Below are 21387 nucleotides of genomic sequence, written 5' to 3' on the forward strand. Positions count from 1 at the left end.
CTGCCAAGTGGTCCGCTCACCTCCCGGGTGGATGGTGGTGCCGGGATGTCGGGGCCGGCCAGGCCCGGGGTTAGGGTCGGGGCGAGGCCACGCGGCCTCGTGGTGCCGGGCCCAAGATGGCGGCTTGAACCGGCCGGGGGAGCCGGTGGGGCTGGGCCCCGTGATGAGTAGAGATCCGAGGGCAGAAGATCCGTCGGGAGACGGGGTACAGGTGCTTTTCGTGGGTTATGCCTGGTGGGCCGGAGCTCGGGCCCTGTCGTGCGGGGAGGGAGCAAGCCCTTCGTGTGGCCTGTCCAACAGGCTGCCATCACCTTCATCTTGGGGGTCAGAGCTGTAGGATACCTGTGTTGTGGTTGGAGGTGTGGTTCAAGCCGGCGGGTCAAGTTCTCTATCAACTCTTGCGAGAAGCGGTATCTGCGTATGCAGTCATGTTCACGCATGGCATCCAGGCCTGGCATTCGTCTGGGGAGAGGCGGTGCCCTGCAGAGGTTTGGAAGGAATAACGAAGAGTGAGTACATTACCACACCAATGTCACTGAGGTGAGCACATGTTCAACAGCTAATACACATCTGCTTAATACAGAGTCTGGTCTGTGCAATACATCCAGGACACGTAGGCCAGCCAGGTGATACTCCTACGAAGAGCCAGCCACAATAGTTGCATGGCAATGTTGACGTGTCATGCCATTAAAATAGCTGTGGGCCAGTGTAAGTGACCAGCCAGACACATTACATGAGTGACAGACATCCACATATCAGCATTTGAAGGATGTTATCTCATACAGACAGCTGGCGGGAGTCTAGACGCACAGGTCACATGTCATCTGAAAAAGGACAGATAACACACATTTCCATGAAGGGGTACATGTCAAAAACTAATGACACAGACATTGAGACAACGCAGATATTGCCTCATGTCAGGAAGTCATCTTCGAACCATCATGACACATGTAACGTGTGAGTCCACATGTGGTATGGTGTGCGTATATGTGTGTCATGTACATATGCACACAGACACATGTTGGAGGCTGCAACAGTAGATGGAGTTGACGGAACACCAACGGCAAGCTCATGGGAACACATGACACACACATGACATAGTCACATCGTGGCACGCTGGTAGTCACATGTCAGGTGTAATTATCCGTGTACCTGGCATCAGGGGACAGTTGCGGGTGTTGGTGACTGTGCCATACCAGTGATACAGTGCTTGACACGTGTGTCCTACATGCACACATGTGCAAAGTGTGAAGGGGAAGTGTGCCACGTAGTGCCCCATCATACATGACATGTGTAAACAGCTCATCACACATCTATTGTGCCACAACATGAGGAGACATGTGCCACATCACTGCCTGACACACCTAGGCCCTGCACATGAAGGACTGCACTGACAATGACTTGATGTCCAGCCTTGTGCGAGTCTGACACCTCCATTCCTTTCGTGTGCGCCTCCTATCACCAGTATAAGCTGTGGAACGCAGTACACACGCTCTGAGGGTGTGTGTATGGGCCGTACTCACGCGTGAGTACGTGCCTATCACTATAGTTGTGTTACTGTAGGTCCGAGTGATACAGCACGTACTCACGCATGTACGGCCCGTACACGCGTGAGTACGTGCCTATCACTATAGTTGTTGTACCATAGGCCCTAGTGATACTGCACGTACTCACGCGTGTACGGCACGTACCCACACGTGTACGGGCCGTACACGCATGAGTACGTGCCGTACACGCGTGAGTACGTGCCTATCACTATCATTGGGGTACCGTAGGCCCTAGTGATACGGCCCGTACTCACGCGTGAGTACGTGCCGTACACGCGTGAGTACGTGCCTATCACTATAGTTGTGTTACTGTAGGTCCGAGTGATACGGCACATACTCACGCGTGTACGGGCCGTACACGCGTGAGTACGTGCCTATCACTATAGTTGTGTTACTGTAGGTCCGAGTGATACGGCCCGTACACGTGTGAGTACGTGCCTATCACTATAGTTGGGGTACCGTAGGCCCTAGTGATACGCCCGCACTCACGTGTGAATACGTGCTGTACACGCGTGAGTACGTGCCTATCACTATAGTTGTGTTACTGTAGGTCCGAGTGATACGGCACGTACTCACGCGTGTACGGCCCGTACACGGGTGAGTATGTGCCTATCACTATAGTTGTGTTACCGTAGGCCCTAGTGATACGGCACGTACTCACGCGTGTACGGCCCATACACGCGTGAGTACGTGCCTATCACTATAGTTGTGTTACCGTAGGCCCTAGTGATACGGCACGTACTCACGCGTGTACGGCACGTACACGCGTGAGTACGGCCCGTGTCACTGTAGTGATGGTGCCCTAGGGGTACGTGTGAAACGTGCCGTACCTGTGTGGGGATTTAAGAATTACAATGGGGACACATGAGGGACAAGTATTAGGGCCTGAATGCATGCTGGTTGTCATGGATACCGAGTTTCAAGTTCAAAATTTTACATCATGTGGTCTGGAAAAAGCAGTTGGCCACATTATACATTGTTGCAAAGTGGTTGTTGACTTGACATGATGCTGCAAATTCGAAAGATGCTAAGGCTGTCACTGGTGTATGTTTAAAGGGATTGGAGAAAACGTAGGATGCAAATGAGTCTGACCAATCACTCTGTACTCCTGTAAATGAAATAGGCCGGCAAGGCAGATATAAGGCAGGCAGAACCCATGGGAGGGCACTTGCCTGCACAACATGTCAGTCGATACCACTGCTGCTTTATTGTCTCCCTCTGGCACCATGTCAAGGACTGTGGAGAGGGCCCAGCCTTTCCCCCAGGAGGAGAATGAGGCCCTGCTGGATGTGATCCTCCCACAGTACCCCATGCTGTATGGTCGACCAGGGGAGCAGTTGAGTGCTGACTCCACTACCTTTGCCTGTGCACCTTTTTTGTGTCTGTCACTTCTGGCATTGTGTCCAGGTGTGACAGACATGCAATGTTGGTTGGAGTGGGTACCAGGGGGGGTGGATGGCTTATGTCTCTCATGCAGGGCTTGATGTAGTTCATGTGTGCACTCCTCACTTGCATTGTGCTTACTGTGACATTCACTGCATAGTGCATGGCACATTTAGCCAGCCTAATCCTCTTGGGTATTCTTGTTCTATTGTCCTGCGGTGATTCAGTGGTCACACCGATGTGACAGGTGACTGCACCCACAGATGTGTGTGAGAGTTGAGTGGAGCTGTGGTGAGAGTGGTGAGAGTGTCCAAATGATGTGTACGCCCCCTAGACATTGATGTGTGTGAATGTTCCTTGTCATGTGGGTGAGTGTCTATGTGGAGTGTTGCACCACAGCTGCATGGAGGAGGCAACTGCTCAATCCATCTGATGTGAGAAGTAAGCCGTGCTGTGTGTCTGACTTGCTGAGCTAGCCCCACACCTGTGACCCCCCTGGCAAGTGGCACATGTGCAGAGTGAGGTTTGCATCCGCTGTTGCCAATGGCAGGTGATTGATGTGTGCCTGTGTGTGTCTGTGTACTCTGCTGAGGTTTCGTCAGTGGCCTGGGGCATGTGACTGCTTTGCGGTGCTGTCCATCAGCCTTGTGCTGCTTGGGATGCACAGTGTGTGCCATGATCAGGGATTGTTTCGCACCCCTCATGCCACCTGTGTACTTACTATGCCATGTAGTGCATTGGTGCGTCCACAGTGGAAAAAGTCCCTATGACTAAGGTGCTATTACTTGCCAGCATACTATGCCCTGTTCAACAAATCAAAGATGTTCAAATGTGTGTCTCTGTGACATGGTGCAGGTGTAGTGATGTTGGGAAGATCTGGAAGGATGCCGTCAAGGCCGTGCAATCGGTGGAGGGTCGCAGTCGGCACCTGCCACAAGTGAGGAAGAGATGGCAGGACATCCGGTGCTGGACCCGGAGAATCGCCCGGGTCATGCTGAAGGAGGAGACTCCTCGCAAGCATGGCGGGCGCCGGCGCCTGACCCACCTGATGAAGCGTGTCCTGGCAGTGGTCTTCCCTGACCTGGATAGGCGGATACAGGAGTTACAGCAGCAGGAAGGGGGTAGGTACATGTGTGTTTGTTGTGTGTTGCCAGCTTTTGTAGCTGCTCAGTCACCTGGATACACTGCCAGGGTATATATGTGCAGTGCATATCCTGTTCCCCCAAGTCAACCTGTGCTGTTCTTCCTCCCTTCCCCTCCTTGACATGTGTTACCTGGTCTGTGTGTTATCACTATTGCACATGGTCGTCTAGGCTGCCAGTTAATCAAGGTGCACACTGCTTTCAGCATCATGTGTGGGGGTGGTCTGCCTGTGCCCTGTCCTGTTCAGTCATTTGGGGGTGCATAATTGTTGGCACTGATGCTGAGTCTCAGCATAGGAATGTGAGGTTTCAAATGAACAGACTTGCAGCATGCATTACCAATGTTGTGGCCTCAGACATGATGTGCATGAGTGGGATATATGCATAGTCCCCTGACACAGCCTGCCCTCCTACTCATGTGTGTCATCCAACACTGTGCACATTCACTGTGGGTTCAGCATGGCTCTGCCTCTGTGGCATTGTTCCCTGGCCTAGGTAGTATTTTTCACATGTGTGATACATTTGTCCACTGGACAGGGATACACCAGTTTGCTTGTGCATACTCACACTGGGCAGTGCATGTGTGGCTATTCACAATAATCTGTTGATGTTTGTTTGTGACCAATATGTTTTGGCAGCCCTACAAGGTGATGGCGTGTTAATGAAGCTAGTTTTCAAGCACAGTTATTGTAACCCTGAATAAGAGGTGTCACTTCTTGATCGGTATCAGTCACATTGACTCAGGTATGGGTGGGTATGGGCGGGAGGGGCGGACATGTTCAACCCTGATGTTTCATTGCCAGTTCGGACTTGTGTGTGATGATTCGCAGTACAGAAAGTCACCGTGCAGTGCCCCGTGATGTTGGCCAGTGCTTAATGTTCGTGCTTCGTAGCCTGTGTCAGTTTTTGACAATCATGTATCCTGCTTGTACATTTTTGGCACCTGTGTGTGGTTCAGATGCTACACAGTTGTGACTTTGTGTGCTGACATCTGTGGGTACATTCTGGCTTGCCATGAGGGGGAACCCACAGTACAACTAGGCTTTTTTGCTAAACAATTGCAGGCCCATTAGCTTATGCATTGTCCTGGGTGTGGACATGTGTGCCACTCCAGATGACAGTCAGTAGGTCATATGTGTAGCCAACTGTGTGATCAGGTGACGGATAGCCATGTGACAAATGACATTATTCAAGTTGTTACTCAGAGAAAATGTCCATTGGCACTCACTACACCTGTCAACATATCTCAATGTTTCATATGCTTGACCTTGTTGTTTTGTTGTGAAGGACAATGATGTGCCTGCATGACAGATGTCTCCCAAGGAAGTGCACAAGACACCACCTTTACACTTTCCAGGGACACGCTGGCACATTTTAAAGTAAGGCACAGTTTGAACAAAACTTGTTTGGAGTTCATACATATACATGTTCCCACAGTGTGGTAGCATTTGGGTTAGTCCTTGGTTGTTGCTGATACCAACTTACGAGTGTCAAGTCATCCTGACCACCGTGGTGCCATGTATATGTACTTACTGATACGCCATTTCTGCCTAACAGTGGCTGATTTGAATGAGTCTGGCAGCTTAGACAATGACTGTGTACATGTAGTTTGGTGTGCACCTCCTTGTGTGACTTCTGCTATACAGACACATGTGTGTTGTGTTCACAGAGTGCCACATTCACACATTCTAGACATGTCCATTGTGTAAAGGGTTGTGATTCTCCAGGAGTCACAATGTATTTCTTTGGGGTTTCAAAAGTACTCACAGGTCTCGGAGTGTGGGGACACATTCTGCATTAGCATGTGGTATTTGGCCTTGGGTGCGACAATACTGTTTGGTTCACAGTGAACAAGAGGTGGCATGCCTTCATAGTCTTGCTGTGCTCAACTGATCCCAGACACTAGCTTCTCATGATCTTGTGATTTCAAGTTATTTGCTGTTGTGTCTTAATTTTCATTGTTTCCAAGTGGCATGGTAGGTCAACTAACTGGGGAGTGCAGGGCTTACATATGTGGGGAGTATTCTAGATGTTACTCATGATGCCTTTCCTGATATGCACTGTTGCCTATTTTGTTTGGACTCATGTGTCAGATGTATACAGGTGACTGATTTTTTCCTGTCTCTTCACCTTGCCCACAGCATCATCGGAGGACACCGAGGGAGACACCGGCACGGACGTGGAGGAGGGATCGAGCAGTGGTGCCACCACTGCTGAGGAGTCGGCGGACTCAAGTGGCACCGAGGGCGAGGGGAGTAAGGCGGAGGACCTGCCCAGTACCAACACTGACTACGAGGCTGACGGGTCCGAGGCTGAACTCCCTGAGGGTGCGGAGGCTGCTCCAACAGCTGGCAGCAGCACTCCATCCGTACCCGCCCCCTCCATTCCCATCAACGCCCTCCTACTTGCTCAGGTCCCTTCTGTCCGTGCTAGGCCACACCGTGTCTCCTTCGTGCCAGGCACCGCACCCCCTGCCCCTGTCCCCCCTGCTGCCCTCACTGCCGAGTCTGTGGACATTCAGCAGCAGTTGCAAGTTGGGCAGACATCGATCCTGACTGTCCTCCATGGCCACACCAGACTGCTGACCCAGATGGTGTCGTACATGGAGGGCATGTCATCAGCGATGTCTGACCAACGGATGTTGCTGAGGTCCATGGACTCGTCACTGACGGCAGTAGTGAGTCACCTGCAGCGCTGCGTCCCCCCCACCCCTGCCCCATCCACAAGTCCCACACCCATGCCTGTCCCAAGCACACCAAGACATCCACACACACGCACCCCACCAGACACAGGCAGCACACCACCACGTAAGTGCAAGCGCACACCTCCTGACACGCACACTCAGGGGGAATCAGGCACACCCACTGGGTCTGGGGCACACAGGCAGGCACGCAGCCACAGTCCTCGTCCACATGACTCACTCCCCAGTCCCTCCGATGTCACTCCCCTTGGCTCCCCTGCCCCAGATTCGGAAAAGGAGGCCTACTTTGTTGGGCTGGGCCTCAGCCCCACTAGTTCACCTGGCCGGAAACGGTCAAGGCACTCCACGGGTAGGGGAGTTAAGTCCCCCAGCCTGTCCACCACCTCCCCCAGTAGCGCTGCAACCCATCCCTCCGACCCCCCTCCTTGGGGCCTGTTGTTTCTCCGGGTGCAGGGGAGACGCTTGAAGAACTGGCAGAAGTGTGCAGCGCCGAGCTCACCTCCACCTTTGGCGCTGCCCCACCCCTTGTGGTGGAGTCATCCGTCCCTGCACCCACCACACCTACCCTTCCCCCTCCTGTCCCTGCGGTGCCTGGTCCTTCCCCACATGATGCCCCCCCCCAGTCGACGACACAGAGTCTTCTGATGTGCAGACAAGCTAGGGGAGACGCATGACCATGTGTCCCCCCCCCCAAGGACTGATGATATGGACTGGCCATTGGCCTTTGTGAATAGTCTCGTTTACACATTATTATTTTCATGCTGAATAAAGCATTTTCTATTTTCGTTAGAAAAGTCTTGCATTTCAGGTATTGATGTTCATGCTGATGCTACAGGAGTTGGGGTTGTGGGCATGTGTCATGTTTCAGGGAAATGTTGTAGTCTGCTGCTCAAGGGGTGGAACCTGGTATCTGCGTGCCATCACAAGGTCTCTGCAAAGATTCTTTGTCGTGTATGCCCTTTGTGTTTGGAGACATTGTCCCAAGGAGTGTTCCTTCCTCTGTGGCACCTGACATCTTCCCTGCAGAGAGTTGCACAATTGTTGTGTTGACCTGTGTCTACATTTCCTTTGTTGGTCATGGATCCCTTCAACTCTGGCCATGCCTGCTCAGCAATGTCTCCGGCTGCATCGTCTGTGCCATCCTTGCTACTCACTGTACTTGTGTATTGAGTATGTTGAAATGCCTTAATGGAGACATTCTCCCTTTTCCGCACAATGCATGTGTGTAATCCCAGCCTAGCACACATATGGTACTTGTTCTGCAGGGTATTTGGGCACCTGACTCACAATTGTGGCCATTGTATCTGTGGGAACTCCACCCTATTCCTTCCATGAGAGACAACATCTTGGTGGCTGTCCCGGCACCTGTACATTCCTATCAGTCCTGGGATGTGCGTGACAGTGTGTGTTCCCTTTGGCTCTCTTAGTTTAGTAGGCATTGACATGACCATACAGTCTTGTGGCATGATCTCTGTGTGTGTATTGTGCTGCATCTGCCAGGGGTGGGTATGCATGTGTGATTTGTCCTCACACCCACATGTGGTGTGTCATGCAGTGGGGGAAAGACGTCCATCCTCATGGGAGTGGGACACTGCTGTCAGTGATGTGTTGTTATGGCACTATCGACATAGTCCAAATGTCGGGATGCATACATACACCCATGGAGTTGGGATCATCTGATAATGATGTACACACCCCCATGTCTGTGTCCACTGCTGGTATTCCTCTGCACCCACCCCCATGTCTCTGTCCACTGCTGGGAGTGATGGGCACCCACCCCTCACATGTCCCTGTCCACTGCTGGTATTCCTCTGCACCCACCCCCATGTCTGTGTCCACTGCTGGTATTCCTCTGCACCCACCCCCATGTCTCTGTCCACTGCTGGGAGTGATGGGCACCCACCCCTCACATGTCCCTGTCCACTGCTGGTATTCCTCTGCACCCACCCCCATGTCTGTGTCCACTGCTGGTATTCCTCTGCACCCACCCCCATGTCCCTGTCCACTGCTGGTATTCCTCTGCACCCACCCACCCACCCACTTACGCCCTTGCTGTGGTACACTGCTGTCCTGGGCATACACCACCCCCAATTTACATCTGATGTGCTGCACCAAGCCGTACACATACATCCGTGGCGTGTGTACGCCTTGTATCCATCATGTAATGGGGCTGTAGGGGTACGGGTGGTACGGCCCGTACCCATGCTCTGGGGGCGTGGGTACGGGCCGTACCACCATTGTGGCGGTGCTGTAGGGGTATGCGTGGTACAGCCCGTACCCATGCTCTGGGGGTGTGGGTACGGGCCGTACCACCATTGTGGCGGTGCCGTAGGGGTACGCGTGGTACGGCCCGTACCCATGCTCTGGGGGCGTGGGTACGGGCCGTACCACCATAGTAGCGGTGACGTAGGGGTACGCGTGGTACGGCCGGTACCCATACTCTGGGGGGGCGTGTGTACGGGCCGTACCACCATAGTGGCGGTAACGTAGGGGTACGCGTGGTACGGCCCGTACCCACGCTCTGGGGAGCGTGGGTACGGGCCGTACCACCATTGTGGCGGTGACGTAGGGGTACGCGTGGTACGGCCCGTACCCACGCCCCCCAGAGCGTGGGTACGGGCCGTACCACCATTGTGGCGGTGACGTAGGGGAACGCGTGGTACGGCCCGTACCCACGCCCCCCAGAGCATGGGTGCGGGCCGTACCACCATTGTGGCGGTGCCGTAGGGGTACGCGTGGTACGGCCCGTACCCATGCTCTGGGGGCGTGGGTACGGGCCGTACCACCATAGTGGCGGTGACGTAGGGGTACGCGTGGTACGGCCCGTACCCACGCTCTGGGGGCGTGGGTACGGGCCGTACCACCATAGTGGTGGTGACGTAGGGGTACGCGTGGTACGGCCCGTACCCACGCCCCCAAGAGCGTGGGTATGGGCTGTATCACCATTGTGGCGGTGACGTAGGGGTATGCGTGGTACGGCCCGTACCCACGCCCCCCAGAGCGTGGGTACGGGCCGTACCACCATTGTGGCGGTGACTTAGGGCTACGCGTGGTGCGGCCCGTACCCATGCTCTGGGGGCGTGGGTACGGGCCGTACCACCATTGTGGCGGTGATGTAGGGGTACGTGTGGTACGGCCCGTACCCACGCTCTGGGGGGCATGGGTACGGGCCGTACCACCATAGTGGCAGTGACGTAGGGGTACGCGTGGTACGGCCCGTACCCACACTCTGGGGGGCGTGGGTACGGGCCGTACCACCATTGTGGCGGTGACGTTGGGGTACGCGTGGTACGGCCCGTACCCACGCTATGGGGGGCATGGGTACGGGCCGTACCACCATTGTGGCGGTGATGTAGGGGTACGCGTGGTACGGCCCGTACCCATGCTCTGGGGGCGTGGGTACGGGCCGTACCACCATTGTGGCGGTGACGTAGGGGTACTCGTGGTACGGCCCGTACCCATGCTCTGGGGGCGTGGGTACGGGCCGTACCACCATTGTAGTGGTGACGGGTACAAGTCGACGTCCACTTCCGTTGTGGAGGTAGGTAGGGATTGGTGGACACGCCCCCCCCCCAGTGACCAGAGCCTGGAGGTCATTTCTGTGCAGGACATATGTATATTTGTAATTGGGTGGGGGAATGTTTCCTGCCCCAGCCCCCCCCACCCCCCTTTGCCCCTGGGTGTTGTTCTGACCTTCTGCGGCATCTGCGTCGGTTTCTGAACACGAGGTCGTAGGCTATGAGGGCCGGGATGACGCGTAGGTTGGGGTCCATCGCTGTCCGTCGCGTACCGGTGCTCCTTCTTTGCGTCGTCCTCAATTTCCCGGGAGTTTTTGGCTGCCGTAAAAAAATAGCGGTGCGGAGTGACGTAGGCACGGATCGTACTTGCTGGTCCGTAAAACGCTGCCTGACTCCGTCCGGACGTCGCGTACGCGCTGTCCAGATTCAGATTTGTATGTATTTTTTTGCCGGTCGGTCTTTTGTACGACTCGTACGGAAATGGTATTTCTGTGCGAATCGTACTTGCGAGTTTGTAAGGTGTTTTTCCCGGGTACGAGTCGGACGGAGAAAACGCTCCTTACGACCATTTGTACCCGGGTTTTACAGGATCGGAATAGGCACCCAGGTGTACTGCGGAAGGGTTAAAAGATAAGCTATGTGGGGAGGATTCAGATGAAGGAGGGGAGGACTAGGCGCACACGTAGGGCTGATTGAACCCAAGGGTCCCTACCATTCTCAAAGTTCTGAGGGAATAATGCACATAAAAATGTGCCACTATAAGGCCCCAAGAACATCTTAGGCAAAAAATCATACACCCATTTTTATCCGTGCAGTCTAGACATCTTTTTTTTAGCATTACAGTGGCGGAGAGTTTCAGAGCCTTAACACCCCTTAAGTTTGCCACCTCCAGCAGCTTTTGCACATGAGCTGAAAAACACCTCCCCAACATTTGTTCTTCTGGGATCATTTGTGTACCGCCATCTTTGCAATCGTTCTTGGAGCACTGAACAAAATATTTGCTTTCTATATTCCTTGTCACAGACTTCTGTTTATCTAGAGCAGATATACTTCTCTGCTGAACCCAGGACTCCACCCGTTCATTTCCTCCTTTTATTGACTTATCAACATTATATGGAGTACCCCCTTACTTCAGAGATTTACCAACTTTCTGTGTTCACTGATTATCTGTTGTCCTCAACATAGTGATCTACTAATCTTCTATAATGTATCGTTTTAACTCGGAAATGATTACCAATGTTGCAATTTCTATTCCTGAAGATTTTCAGGTCTGGCCTTTCAAACAGCATTAGCTGTCATTCCAGACTATTGTTTTCCAAATCATTCACACCTAATACATATATATATATATATATATATATATATATATATATAGAGGAGCGTTTGGCCAGCAGGCTTCCTCCATTGGTCTGTTGACTTGTCAGTCATATTTTACTTCTGTTCACCGCAGAATGCTGCACTCCACCATTACTTTGAGTAACTGTACAAAGCTTGTGCCCATTGCTCACATCCGCTTAAAAATAGTTTATTTCTCTGCAGTGACAACGCTCTTTCAAAGTGTGCTTTTTAATTTTATTTTTGGATGTTATCGTTACAAAATATGTCTTCATTTTGCCCCCATTTAAGGAGCACAGTGAGATGGGGGTTTATTAATTGTTTCCTTTTTAATGGTCATGTTATACATTGTTTAAGTGACATTGTGAAATAGCAGGTGCCTGCAATTTCAGTGCTTGGTTGGGTGAGGGTTTCTTCTTATCACCTACACAAAAAACATGCAATAGTAAAAAAGGGTGGCGCGAGGTTTTGTCTTTTAATTTTACTGTTGTAATATAAAATGTAAAGAAAACACATTCACTACTGCACCTGCACACCAAGGCTAGATCTATTGGCTTTGCCAATGCTTGTGGTATTTTGCTTTTTTTCCTGGGTAGAATAAAGGTTTCAAACTTATAGATTGGCTCTTCTTGTTCATAATTTGTTTCATCCATCAACTCTCTCAACTACACTACTGCCACTTGAGGTGTATACGGCTCACTGCGCAACCCCGAAGGGTGCTCGAGTACCTCTGTGCCACTCACACCACTTTACGCTGAAAAATCCGTTTACAGAGCTAACTGCTTCTCGCACTCAGGCCTGCGTACTTGCAGATTGTCAGTGTAGATTCTGGTTCCATTTCGGTACTGACAATTAAATATCCTGGGGTAGTCTATAAAAGTTTTATAGATATACATTTGTTTACATCTGACTTTAGATGAATATAGATCTATGGGAATATTGAGAAATAGATATATACATACACACCTACAAAGTCAGATTTAACAATTTTAAGCAAATAACACTGCTTTGCAATGAAAAGTAGTTGGACAAATTGGCATGTGTGGCAAGGTGCAGTGCCTGTTTTTATTGCATCACCTTTGGGTACATTCAGCAGCTGAGGTGATGGGGCACAAGGGAATGGGTAAGATAGAGCAGAGGCGTGGAACTCATGTGCTCCCCTCTGCCACTGACCCTTGTTTATTGATGGAATGTAAACTGCAATTTTCAACTTTTTTTTTTTTTGTATCTGTTTTTATTTTATTTAACATTCAAAGAATTACATTTACTTGAAAGACATCATTGCTTGCTCACTTTCCATACATGTTGACTAGACACATTAAACACACGTTCTCACCACTTGCATGGTGGACCCTGCGCTCGTCCTCTGAAATTTTCAACTTTTTTAACTGAAAAAGTTAGGGTTATGTAAAATATTCAATATTACGTATTTTTCTAAACTCTTTGTTTTTACAAAACAGTGATGCCGTTTCAGGTGGGAGTACTTACTGTGCTACATGAATACACAAATAAATAATACATCCCATAGGACGCTCCTTGACCGGAATACCTTTAAAAAAAAAACGTTTCGTTTGTAACTAAAACCACCATGTGTCTCATACCGATTAAGAAAACTGTACAGAAAGGCTATCAAAAACAAAACAAAGTCATGTTGAAGTATTTTAAAACGCTGTCTCCTAGGGCTCGGAGTGTGCATTTTACGAAGAAGCATTCACAAACCTATCCGGAGTTGACATAAAAGGGCATGAAAGGTGGATATTAGTGCAAAATGTAGAGAACACAACTTGAAATGAGAAGTTTATGAGAGTCTTCTTGGCGCTCGAGGGAGTGCCTGCCTTTAAAGGGCAAACCAAGGTGTCATCTAGAGAAGAAAAATTCAGGTTATGCAGTTTTCTCTCACTTTTTAGATGGAGCATGGGCAGCGCATGCGCTGCTCTGCGAGCCATGCTGTATTGGGGAGTATGTACTTAAGGCTCCGCCCACTCTAAGCCCATATTTGTCATTGGCTTGTGTTATTGTCCTTCGTAATGCTGGCTTCTGATTCCTTATTAGGCTTGTTAGTCCCTCCTTAGTATCGCCTTGTCTTCATTTGTATCTTTCAATGAGAACTGGCCCTTTTACTTCGGTTGTTACATGGTATGTCTTCTTATGTCTGTAGCAACAATAGGGGTTCTGGCTCCAATGCAGTAAGGCTGCGCCAATACAAGAGTCAACAAAAAAATGCCAGTACTGCACTTCAATTCAATAGTTTCTGCTAATTGAGTAACAATCCTCAATTCGGAAAGACCAATCTTTTAATCTGGTTTCTTATGAACATTTCTTTTTATTTTGGATTTTATTCCTAAAGTTTTTTTTCTATTTTTTGTTGGACCTTTTTTAAACAAAAATTATTTCACAACAAATAGAGACTTGAAAGGTATATACAAAAAACATCCAATATATACAAAGACATCAAAAAATGTCACAACTCACATATAATGTATATCACTTTACAAAATATTTAGTGGACACATTAAACATTCAAAGGACAACATTAAGTGCACTTAGAGACATGAACATACAAAACTAAACAAATTGACGACATATTAACAAATACAGCCTGTTCAGAAACAAGTGTAAACGCCCTGTGTTAAATAAAGTTTTTTGAGAACAGGTGCGGATACTAGTGATTAGTACAAAATTTGTTTGTTCATATTTTCATATAATAGACCATCAGATAATTCAATTTTTAAGTTGTAATCCTGGGGAGATTGGTCTATTTGAGAGAACGGAGGTAAAGAGAACAGGGGTCGACGCGTTTCGAATCCCTTATGTAGCAGGGATTCTCATCAGGACCGTGAAGATTCAATCTACAGAAAAAATAATAAAAACATTCTGTCAGTCATACTCACAACACTCGACTTCAATCAATCACGCACACTCTCAGATCATACCTGTATTTATGATTCAGTGGTCGGTCTCCCAACAAAGTGTCTAATCGTGTAGCTGTAATGTTAAGAGTTCAATGGGCATAATTAGTGTTGGTTGGCCAGTAAAAGGGAAACAATGATGACGTTCGTTAATCTGGGTACTTACATAGAGATGCGGTATGACCGCGTGGTCAGTTACTTATTGTCAGTTTCTTCAAACAATTCTGTAATGAAGAAAAGAAGAAATGTCCTATTTACTTTGGCGAAAAAAGGGGGCACGCAGATGCTCATATTTAAAATGACCGGCTTAGTGGGGCGGGTGTAATCGAGCTCTTAAGTTTGTTAGCACGCAGCAAGCCTGATTTCTAGGTGAGGGTGTGCCAATAAATGGAGTGGTTTGGCGTTCGGTAGCGTTCATTTAGGAAGAATGTAAAATTCACTTAGGCACTTCTGCGTTCTGTAATTCGATGGTGTGTCTATGCTCGTTTTAAATGACAGATTTCGTCAGGCGGCATTCCAAGTGCACGGATGGGTTGAAGCTTTTCGGCTGCGCGCTAAGGAAATCTTACCGGTATTAGTTTCTCAAGTCTCCTCCATACGCGTCTACGTCCATCACTGAGGCGCGTTTGTGATTATCCCGGTCGACCCGGTTGTATAAGTGATTGGAGCCTGCTGCTAAGGCTTCTGGGAATCGTAGTTTTAAGTTTTGAACATGTTGTGCTGATTGCAATATTTGTTTAGGGGTATGTAAAAGTGTGGTTTAGTCCGTTTTTGGTGGCAGGATATGCCGATTCCGTAGGTCTGGAAGTTTTTTTTTAAAAAACTTGACAGCTGTTACTTAGCAACCCGTGTAAGTGCATTGTAGATCGATTGTCTAGTGGTGGAATATGTCATTGCTGTCCAATGTATCCATGAATTCTTGCCACAGTAGATGTAAAATGGAGGGAGAGAGAAAAAACCACTATGTTCATAAGTTATAAAGTTCCGACATTTCGTTCAAGCCCTGAGTGGCCGAGTTGAATTTTAGGATCAGCATTGCTTCTCGTTGCTTTAGTTTGATCTCTAGATCTCCACCCCTCTGGTCATGCTCTAACTTCGAAATGACGGTCCATCTGAAGTCAAGGTCTCCGTGTGACTCGTCAATCCAATGTTGTACAAGGGGTGCTGTGGTGATTTTTTCCTTTATTCTTGATTTATGTTGAGAGATTCTCTGTCTGATTTCCTGATTTGTTTTCCCTATGTACAATTTGGGGCATGGACATAGGATGGCGTAGATCAAGTTTTTTGATTTACAATTCGTAAAGGTGTTGTGTTTCCATGAGATTCCTTCATGTTGGAATACATTCCCCTCAATTGTGGAATTACAACACATGCATGTTCCGCACTTCTTATGTCCTGTAACAGGAGGTAAATTGACAAATTCACGTATTGTGGGGGTCTTCTTGACAGGGACGGCTGCCCTAATGATTTGGTTCGCAATGCTCTTATCTTTTTTGAAGGCGAAGAGTGGTTTGGCGTTCAACTGTATGTCAATATCCTTTATTAGATGCCAGTTCTGGTGGATGACCTTTTTGAGAAAATTAGATGATGCCCCAAAGGTAGTGACACATACTGTGCGCTCGAGTTTTTTCTTTTCTTTCTTTCTCAGGAGTTCTTCTCGTGGTGTCCACCTCGCGCGTTTGATTGCTTGTTTAACCAATTTAGATGGATATCCCCGGTCTAAAAGATGCACTTTTTTCTCTTAGAAATGATGAGAATATTATAGTCAAGCAAGCCGACAAAGGCGGTTCGATTGTTATTTGGGGTACCAACGAATATATAGCGGAAGCCAATCGACAGCTACTTGACATAGAATGCTATCGGAAAATACGATCAGATCCAACGACTGAATTTCAGAGAGAACTTGAAAAAATTCTACAGAATGGGTTTGAACAAGGTTTTTTGGGCAAACAAGAATTCAATTATCTAGTCAACAAACACCCAAGAACACCATTGTTCTATGTACTTCCGAAGGTACATAAGAATGCCAAAACACCACCAGGCCGCCCCATAATATCTGGGTGCGATTCACTTTTTGAACCCATCTCCAAGTTTATTGACTTCTTCCTTAAACCTTTCACATTGACAGTACAATCTTTCTTGAGAGACACCTCAGATTTTCTGTGTAAATTACAACAATTACCATTTACCGAAGGACAGGATTTACTAGTAAGCATGGATATAGTTTCACTATATACCCAAATTCCCCAAGATCAGGCCTTGGAAGTGGTGGAAATCTTCTTGGATAAAAGAGATCGTCCAGCAAGAATTCCTACGGACTTCATTTTGGAATTGGCTAGAATGGCTTTAACTAAAAACTACTTTAAATTCCATGAGGACTTCTTTCTCCAAATAAAGGGAGTAGCCATGGGCTGTCCCTTTGCCCCGGAGCTGGCTATACTCTTTATGAGTGTATATGAGGACAGATACGTACACAATAACAACCCCTTCTCACAATGGATAGGGGGCTGGGTCCGTTTCATTGACGACATTTTTTTCACATGGTCCGGCACAATGGAACAATTAACTGACTTTCATGGATGGCTCAACAGTCGCACAATGGACATCAAATTCAGTATCCAGTCATCACCCACAAGACTTTCCTTTCTAGATGTGGAAGTTTATTGCACAGATGGACAGTTGGTGACCACCCTCTTCAGAAAAGAGACTGACCGCAACAAATCCTTGCATTTCTCAAGTAACCACCCGCGCAGTCTGAAAGAAAATTTACCAATAGGCCAATTTCTCCGTATACGTCGAAATTGTTCATTTAAAGACGAGTATATGTACCATGCAAACTTGCTCATGGAGAGACTTTTAGACCGGGGATATCCATCTAAATTGGTTAAACAAGCAATCAAACGCGCGAGGTGGACACCACGAGAAGAACTCCTGAGAAAGAAAGAAAAGAAAAAACTCGAGCGCACAGTATGTGTCACTACCTTTGGGGCATCATCTAATTTTCTCAAAAAGGTCATCCACCAGAACTGGCATCTAATAAAGGATATTGACATACAGTTGAACGCCAAACCACTCTTCGCCTTCAAAAAAGATAAGAGCATTGCGAACCAAATCATTAGGGCAGCCGTCCCTGTCAAGAAGACCCCCACAATACGTGAATTTGTCAATTTACCTCCTGTTACAGGACATAGGAAGTGCGGAACATGCATGTGTTGTAATTCCACAATTGAGGGGAATGTATTCCAACATGAAGGAATCTCATGGAAACACAACACCTTTACGAATTGTAAATCAAAAAACTTGATCTACGCCATCCTATGTCCATGCCCCAAATTGTACATAGGGAAAACAAATCAGGAAATCAGACAGAGAATCTCTCAACATAAATCAAGAATAAAGAAAAAAATCACCACAGCACCCCTTGTACAACATTGGATTGACGAGTCACACGGAGACCTTGACTTCAGATGGACCGTCATTTCGAAGTTAGAGCATGACCAGAGGGGTGGAGATCTAGAGATCAAACTAAAGCAACGAGAAGCAATGCTGATCCTAAAATTCAACTCGGCCACTCAGGGCTTGAACGAAATGTCGGAACTTTATAACTTATGAACATAGTGGTTTTTTCTCTCTCCCTCCATTTTACATCTACTGTGGCAAGAATTCATGGATACATTGGACAGCAATGACATATTCCACCACTAGACAATCGATCTACAATGCACTTACACGGGTTGCTAAGTAACAGCTGTCAAGTTTTTTCAAAAAATACTTCCAGACCTACGGAATCGGCATATCCTGCCACCAAAAACGGACTAAACCACACTTTTACATACCCCTAAACAAATATTGCAATCAGCACAACATGTTCAAAACTTAAAACTACGATTCCCAGAAGCCTTAGCAGCAGGCTCCAATCACTTATACAACCGGGTCAACCGGGATAATCACATACGCGCCTCAGTGATGGACGTAGACGCGTATGGAGGAGACTTGAGAAACTAATACCGGTAAGATTTCCTTAGCGCGCAGCCGAAAAGCTTCAACCCATCCGTGCACTTGGAATGCCGCCTGACGAAATCTGTCATTTAACACGAGCATAGACACACCATCGAATTACAGAACGCAGAAGTGCCTAAGTGAATTTTACATTCTTCCTAAATGAACGCTACCGAACGCCAAACCACTCCATTTATTGGCACACCCTCACCTAGAAATCAGGCTTGCTGCGTGCTAACAAACTTAAGAGCTCGATTACACCCGCCCCACTAAGCCGGTCATTTTAAATATGAGCATCTGCGTGCCCCCTTTTTTCGCCAAAGTAAATAGGACATTTCTTCTTTTCTTCATTACAGAATTGTTTGAAGAAACTGACAATAAGTAACTGACCACGCGGTCATACCGCATCTCTATGTAAGTACCCAGATTAACAAACGTCATCATTGTTTCCCTTTTACTGGCCAACCAACACTAATTATGCCCATTGAATTCTTAACATTACAGCTACACGATTAGACACTTTGTTGGGAGACCGACCACTGAATCATAAATACAGGTATGATCTGAGAGTGTGCGTGATTGATTGAAGTCGAGTGTTGTGAGTATGACTGACAGAATGTTTTTATTATTTTTTCTGTAGATTGAATCTTCACGGTCCTGATGAGAATCCCTGCTACATAAGGGATTCGAAACGCGTCGACCCCTGTTCTCTTTACCTCCGTTCTCTCAAATAGACCAATCTCCCCAGGATTACAACTTAAAAATTGAATTATCTGATGGTCTATTATATGAAAATATGAACAAACAAATTTTGTACTAATCACTAGTATCCGCACCTGTTCTCAAAAAACTTTATTTAACACAGGGCGTTTACACTTGTTTCTGAACAGGCTGTATTTGTTAATATGTCGTCAATTTGTTTAGTTTTGTATGTTCATGTCTCTAAGTGCACTTAATGTTGTCCTTTGAATGTTTAATGTGTCCACTAAATATTTTGTAAAGTGATATACATTATATGTGAGTTGTGACATTTTTTGATGTCTTTGTATATATTGGATGTTTTTTGTATATACCTTTCAAGTCTCTATTTGTTGTGAAATAATTTTTGTTTAAAAAAGGTCCAACAAAAAATAGAAAAAAAACTTTAGGAATAAAATCCAAAATAAAAAGAAATGTTCATAAGAAACCAGATTAAAAGATTGGTCTTTCCGAATTGAGGATTGTTACTCAATTAGCAGAAACTATTGAATTGAAGTGCAGTACTGGCATTTTTTTGTTGATTCTTATGTCTGTAAGCGCTATTTTCTTTAATGAGTTTCTCTTACTGGAGGAGGGTCTCTCATGCACAAATGTGACCACCGGCTTGTTTAACTCGTAGCAATCGGGGAGCTCTTCAGGGGCCATGGGAGACAGAAGGGGCAACTCAGTGATGCCTTGAGGGCGGTCAAAGGTGCGTGATGTAAATTTCGCTAGGTCTGGCGTGTTTATTTTCTGAACCAACATCTATGTTAAACATGAATATGCTTTAGGTTTGCTCCTCTGCTCACTAGCTAAAAACCATGACTTCAACAGAGGGCTCTTACCCTCTTTCCTCAGTATGTTCCTCTGTGAAAGGGATCCAAAAAAGAAAGAACTCTTTGGCTGCCAATGTCTCTTTGGACACACTCTTCTGCAACCGCAAGTTCGAACCCGACCAGAACGTATTGGAGCGCTTTGTTGAGCAGTTCTCCAGTCACAAAGTTGCAGCTCGCTGCGCTTTGTTCCTTGGCTCAGATTACCCCCAGCTGAACGTTGCTCTCGCATATTTGCTTTTCTCCCCCGCCCGCCACATTGCTCTACAGTTTGCTTCCCTATGGACTCTGTGCCCCTTCCCCCACAGCGGCATCATTTTTGCTTCCCCACACCCTCACCCTCAGTTTTGCTTCCCCACACCCTCCCCGTTTGTGTTCCTTCTGCTACCTTCTGTTTGCAACGCCCCCCCACCTCACACACACACACTTTTAAACAAGCATTTGGAATGTAATAGGTCTCGCCCTGGCGAGAGATTAAGCTATTGGCATTGTAAATGACAATGCCTTTTATTTATGTTTTAAAAACCAAAATATAAATCAAAGGCATTGTCATTTACAATGCAAATAGCTCAAACTCGCGTAGTGGGAGGAGATTTCCTTGCACCAGAATGGGCCTCGTCAGCCTTGAACAATGCTGTCTCCACCTCCTGCAAGGAATCTGGGCCAAAGAGGACAGAACTGGTTTGGACTAAACACAGATGCTCTCTGCCTGAGAGAACAAAGGAATTTTGAAAACATATTTTATTTGTCAAGTGGCACATGTATAGCAGGGCTCTGTATCCCAGAGACAACTGCACAATCAAGCCGTACAGATACACTGAATTTGACTTTTCCATATGTAATCCAAACAAATATATATAAATAATACGAATGCCCCTACTCCCTCCCTCCCATCCCCCTGGTCGCACAAGTTCCGCATAGTCTTGTCCGCAACCTATAATCATAGCAGAATGGGCGAACCCCACCGCCCCCCCCACACCTCCATAGCTCAAATATGTACATATCAGTTATCCCAAGGGATGAACCTCTGTTACGGATGGCGGGTCCAACAACAATCCCCGATAATCCACCCACCGTTTCCAAATCTGTAGTGTTTGTGTGGGCACCCCCTTGCGACAAAAATAGGCTGTTCCAGACCCATACAGAAGTCCAGCCCATTTTTCCATGCGGCAACCGATGGGGCCCTTGCGCCTTCCATGCCTTGGCAATATCCCTTTTCGCCAAGGTGAAACCCAGTTGCATAAGATGCCGCTTATAAATATTGCCTCCTATGCCCTCCATA

This window comes from Triturus cristatus, chromosome 10, assembly GCF_964204655.1.
Source record: "Triturus cristatus chromosome 10, aTriCri1.1, whole genome shotgun sequence".
NCBI classification, from domain to species: Eukaryota; Metazoa; Chordata; class Amphibia; order Caudata; family Salamandridae; genus Triturus; species Triturus cristatus.